The sequence below is a fragment of the Adiantum capillus-veneris genome, chromosome 14, assembly GCF_014529385.1.
Source record: "Adiantum capillus-veneris isolate H3 chromosome 14, ASM1452938v2, whole genome shotgun sequence".
In the NCBI taxonomy this organism is placed as follows: Eukaryota; Viridiplantae; Streptophyta; class Polypodiopsida; order Polypodiales; family Pteridaceae; genus Adiantum; species Adiantum capillus-veneris.
The window spans coordinates 56,421,117-56,427,499 of record NC_140944.1 but is presented as its reverse complement, the minus strand read 5'-3'; positions in this window follow the sequence as shown (position 1 = coordinate 56,427,499).

Here is a 6,383-nt window from a genome sequence, read left to right as displayed (position 1 = left end):
TCAAGCGCAAACCAAGCAATATATTCACAAACAACTTCAACAAGTCAATAGCTTCACTTTGAAATGCAAACACAGATATACAGTTCGTGCTAAACGCACATGGAGCTGTGAGCTACTGTACCTCATACATGACAAAAATGGACAATACATTAATAGGAGCAATCAAGGCACATGTTGATCACTATGTCGCAAACAATGCAACAATGTTGGAGAGACTACGAAAAGTTGGTAGCATAATCCTTAACACATAGCAAATTAGTTCATAGCAAGCTTCTTACATATGCCTCTCACTTCCATTGCATAGCTTGTCTAGAGAATTCATATACATAAATACTAATCCACCTGAAGAGCGATCTCTAGTCCTTTAAAAAAAGAATGCCTTGCAAAAAATGCACCCTGACATGACAGAAATCTTCTCTGCCTCCATCATTGACAAATATGCCTCCAGACCACACCCGTTTTTTGCCATGTGCTTGGCCCAGTTCGCTTCCACAACAAAAAATCCCTCCAGGCTTGACACGTTGCTACGGAGGGCACGTATCATACGGTACGTTAGATACAATAAATCCAAAGACCCTGACAACCACTATAGAGAACAATGCCTTCTCTTCTTGCCGTGGTCAAGCCATGAGAATGAGCACCTGCCCGAAGGTTCGTCTTGGATCGATGTCTACACTTCGAACATTGAGACAGTTGAAAACAATGAATCACAGTTCGTTGTCGAACCAGCTCTACTCGACAAATTCGCAACAGCCGTCACAACCTCACGCAACACGAGAAGTGTAAGTTCCTTGAACGATTCCGACAATGCCAACGTGATGATCAACACCCCATCAAAGCAACCGACGAAGAAACCATTTGCTTTGCATTTTTCCAAACATATTGGCATGACCAATGAGGATTTCTACGCATCAATAAAGAAGCTAAACCCACAAAAGCGACTCATCCTCGATGATGTCATGCTCAAAAAAGCATAGCACCGTCAGAAAAGATACATCTCTTCCTCACAGGTGAAGCGGGCACTGGAAAAACATTCACGCTGCTCTTGCTAGTCGAAGCCCTCATTCGTTTCTACACACATAAGTCGGGCCACAATCCTGACTTTTCTAAGGCACTCCTGATGGCATATACAGGCAAGGCAGCATTCAACATTGGTGGTACAACTATACACTCAGCTTTACATTTGCCTTTGATAACTACGGCACACACAAGCCTCGGAGCAGAAAAGTTAGATGCATTGTCCTTACTTTATCAAGATTTGGAGCTTGTAGTTTTTTATGAAGTCTCCTTGATAGGATCAAGTGTCTTCTCATTGGCTGATTCACGTCTTTGTGCCATCAAGAGAAAACACGACCAACCTTTTGGTGGCCTTGATGTCATACTTGTGGTGACCTCTGCCAAGCTAGCCCAGTCAAAGACTCTTGGATATTCACAAGCAAGCAGGCTCTTCTCGAGGCGGACGCACCTTCGTATTGGCATGAATTCCCTAAGTGCTATGAACTAACGATCACAATGAGACAAACCGATGCACAGATTATAGAGGTGCTTACCCGAATGAGAATTGGCTCGCACACCAGTAGCGACCTTGCATACATTAACAACTCCTTCCACAGAGAGTTGCCTGTTGACATAACCATATCACACCTATTCTACTCTAACAAGGCAAAGGATGAACACAATGAAAAGGTCTTTGCACAATTGCCTGGTGAGCCACACATATTCAAAGCGATTGATAGGCGTGCCGCTTCTTGCAACAAAACAATAGCAATTCCATTGGATGTCGGGCAAACTACGGGTCTCCAAGCAACATTGTGTCTGAAGCCAGGGCTAGTGGTCGAGCTATGCGCTGGAAACCTAGACATTCTCAACGGCCTCGTCAATGGCGCAGAAGGCGTCTACAAGATCTGCACTACATTCTCCGACACGACATGCCTTTGGATTCATTTCACCAACCCCAGTATAGGGAAAAAACAAAGGTATGACCATTGTCATCTTTGCAACCCACTCAGATTACCTGGTTGGACGCCAATTCTCCGCATCGCACGCGAATTCCAAATTGGAAAAAACTACTTCAACAGCCTCACACGCAAGCAATTCCCAGTTCAGCCTGCTGCATCTCGCACAATTCACCGATCATTAGGGCTTACACTCAACACACTGGCTTTCAACCCCAAAGGAATTAGGTCCCACGGCCTCACATACACTGCTCTCACACGGATTCGTGACACTGTAAATCTATATTTGATAGAGAGCTTGCTACCCTGCAACATTCGCACCGACGCATTTGTCCTCAAAGAGCTCCACAGGTTGAGAGAAGAAGCAACTTATTCCCCCATCCAAAAGCAGTTGCATCTCCACCAAGATACACATTACATTAAGCAATCACTAAACGTCGTCTCCCTTGGAAAGCATGCAAACGATATCATCCACGACAAAAGCTTGATGGCCTTCGATGTCCTCTACCTGCAAGAGACTCGACAACATGCGGCAACCATTCCAGGCTTCCACAGCATATCCTCAACACAACTACACGGCATCTCCATTCTCCATAAAAGCAACCTAATACCTATACAAATACACGTCTGCATAAATCAAACGCTTGAAACGATCCATGCAACCTTTCAATGCTCTAACAAGTGCCTGGCGATAGTCATTTCACTCTACAGGGCACCAACATCATCACTCCCACGATTCCTATAGAGCATCTCCAATCTTCTCGATTCAACCTGCACCATGCGACCACTAATCATAATGGGAGATTTCAACATTAACGCACTTGAGGAAACCAGCACATATAGAACCCTCTCCACCCTCATTCTCCAGTACGGACTCCACCAATTGATACACCATCCAACCACAGTACACAACTCTACGCTAGATCACATATGGGTTAGCAATGACCTGCGCAAACCATGTCTGACACCAACTACAACTACTGGTCCGACCACTCCACTACATACCTCGTCATTGCCAAAAATTAACCTTCTCTTGCTTTTTGCAGACCATTGTGAGTTCTCACCTTGTTTAAATGGAAACACTTTAGTGAAGCCTTTATGATTTTGTAATTCTGTGCTAGAAAAATCCAAAAGACATATTTCATTCTAAGATGATAATTTTTTTAATGAATCTCTTTGTACCTCGAATAAAATGAAATTACGTGCTAACTTACATAATGACATTCTTACTTTTCCAATAGTTATGGCAAAGTTGCAAGACATGAAAAATTAGTTGGAAACTTTTATAACCATCGATACTATCAAAAACTAATTTGAAACTCTTAGACTCACACCTAAAAATGGACAAAGATAGATGCTATCAAGGGGCTTATTATCACATTGGGGAGCTAAGCATCCTTGAAATCGAGCTACTCCAATCGATGTTTGTGATGGAGTAAGACTTTCGGATAAGATTTTATCATAGATAAAGGGGCCAATATAAGGCCACCTAAGAGAGGGAGCTTAGATCTCCGGCCTCCGAGCTCAATTATAACTAGTCAGTAGCTCATTCGATTGGCCTCGTCAAGAGCTTTTCAAAAAATTTGATCTCAACTTTTTTGACAATCGGAGCCAAAAATTACAATTCCATTTGTGCATTCGCGTGTAACAAAAATGGGTGTGAAAAAGAAGACACACCAACCCCAAAAGAAAGACATGGGTGCCAACAAAGCTTAAAGTCACCCATTGCCCAATGAAAAGGTTTCGTTTCAAATAAAGTGAATGTTGAGAATCCTTTTGGATTGCACAAAGTGGATCCAACTTTGTTTTATTATTGGGGTGTCATTTCTGTGGGGGTGGTTCTTTTTATTGGTCTTTTTTATTGGGGGTGAAGGGCATTTGTGGTGCACACAGAGTTCTCCTTGCCCCATTGTTTTCATTCACATGCTTGTAGATCTCAATAAATCAATCAACCCCCATTCCTTGCTATGACTAATAAATAAGTCAAACACTATAAACTTCCCATGCAAAACTAAAGTGGAGGATTTTGAGCAGGGCAGCACTTGGTAGTATGGTGCTTCCTTAGAGAGAGAGAGAGAGAGAGAGAGAGAGAGAGAGAGAGAGAGAGAACATTCCAAAAGTATAGGTAAGAAAAATTGATGGGTTTTTTTTGGACCAAGCCCCTAGCCTCTTGCTACAAGCCCCCATTCCCAAGTCATATACACAAGAAGTTTTGGATAGATTCTCACAATAATTCCCACATTATGACTTACCTCAACATCGTGAGCTTCTGTTCAGGAGGCACCACATACCTGGCTAGGCACGATTGGGGGCAGGGGGCGGTCCGGTCCCCCCCTGCCCCCAATCATACCTAGCCAGGTATGTGGTGCCTCCCGAACAGAAGCTCATGATGTTATGTATTGTATGAAAAACACTGAAAAAGGCTCCCTTTTCCTACATGAGAAAATTTGTAAATCTTCTTGTGATAGGTAAATGCCTTGCCCGGGCCTGTGTCTTCACACCCCTCTTGATTTTTTGTGTGGCTGAGCGTGTTGACCAACATTTCTCTCAACTCAATTGATAAGGTCACCATGATGTTCTTATCTAAATTGCATGGACACCTCGTGATAGTTTGTGGACTTTCAAAATATGTTTGATAGAGTTGTGCCAATGAGAGTTGGCTCAAACAATAACCTTTTCCGTGTAATGCATGTCAGAACAGAAGGATTACTATGATGGGCTGCAGGCATACTTATCCATAGAACATAAACCAAACCCCCCCCCCCCCCCCCCCCTCCCCCTCCATCAACCCTCTTGAATATCAAGTCTTGAGTTCAAGGCTGATCTTTGAGGTGTCTTGATGCCATCAAAACTTCTCTTCTTCTTTGTCCTTATACTTTCCCAACAGAGAGATTTTTGGAAAGCTTTTTTTTATAAAAAAAACCTACATGCCTCACATGGTTGCCCCCCCCCCCCCCCCCCCCCCCCCCCCCAAAAAAAAAAAAAAAAAAGCGAGCCTCTTCTTTCCCCCTCACATGCACAATTTTCTGACATCGGTACAGGTGGTGATTGTTAATTAAAGTATGAAATTGAACATTAAGAATGTGCTTTAATAGCTATGGTTTGTGGAGCTCATCCTCTAGAGTATCTTGTGTGGGTGGTACTACCCACAAAACAATTAGCCTTGACCACAGTTTGATGCAAAACAGTCTAATCCCCAAAGTTTAAATTAAGCTAGAGGTTTTCTTTTCTTTTTCGACTCCTTTGGGCCAATTGAGTAGTGGGAAACAAAATTAGACGTCTACAGACAGACACGGGCACTCCCTCTCACTCCACGTGAGAGAGAGAGAGAGAGAGAGAGAGAGAGAGAGAGAGAGATGAAATGAAATAAAATGTTATATTAACGTCTTTAACACACCAAAATGACCTATGAGACCAAAACACAGTGAATCTGATACAAGAGTACCAAAACTAAAAGGTAAAATCCTAAACTTCTAGATGCGAACTAAGCAGCTAGTTGGAATTGTGTAGGATATGAGTAGGGAGTGAGAGTAGTGAATGAGGGCTAATACAACACAATGTGGCTGTATCCTCAAAAAGAGCTAAATCACAGGAGATCCATCATCGGTCGTTGGCAGATCTCATTAATCTCCCCCATGGTCAGTAGTATGACCGAGCCTCGTGCATGTTGGGCCTGAGTGATCCAAATCCTATGATGCAGCCTCCATCGATGTTGTGTAGTCCTCCGCAATCGTGGGCCTCTAGATCTCCCTAGCTCAGTCGCTTGATCGATAAGTGTGCCTCTGGTGTGAGGATATCGTATCCATGAGATAAGTGGGTGCCCATGTATGTGGGCCTCATCACAAAACCATTGAGGCGGTCCGGGGCGGGCAACAAGAGAGATGACCTCTCAACACCCCTCAAGGCCCCCGTGCTGCTCAATTGGGGTTGAAGTAACCACAACCAAAAAACAACAGCAACAAACCCACAACCAAACAAGTGAAGGGGCACCACCTAGTTATAGTATGCGAACTAGGATGCAAGAAGAGAGATTTTGTCACACCCAAGAAGATGCACCACAAAACACACACAAGCAATCTCACACCAAGATACACACCAAATGGAGCAGAGAGAGCTAAAGCAAAGGGAAGAGAGAGAGAGAGAGAGAGAGAGAGAGAGAGAGAGAGAGAGGAATGGAACTTGTGTAATACCTTGTTTGTGACTTGCAAATGGAGATGGTTCCTTATGATGCTATCATAGAGCTTGTACAAAGCTAACTCAATGCTTAGTGAATGCTAAACATTGCCAACACACACCCACTGTCTTAGGATGTGGGAGATCTCTCACCATAATACTCTCTTACAATGGACACAAAATTGGCAATGAAAACACACTAAAACACTTTCTCAAACAAGATCAAACAAACCTCAACTTATTGATGATGGAGGG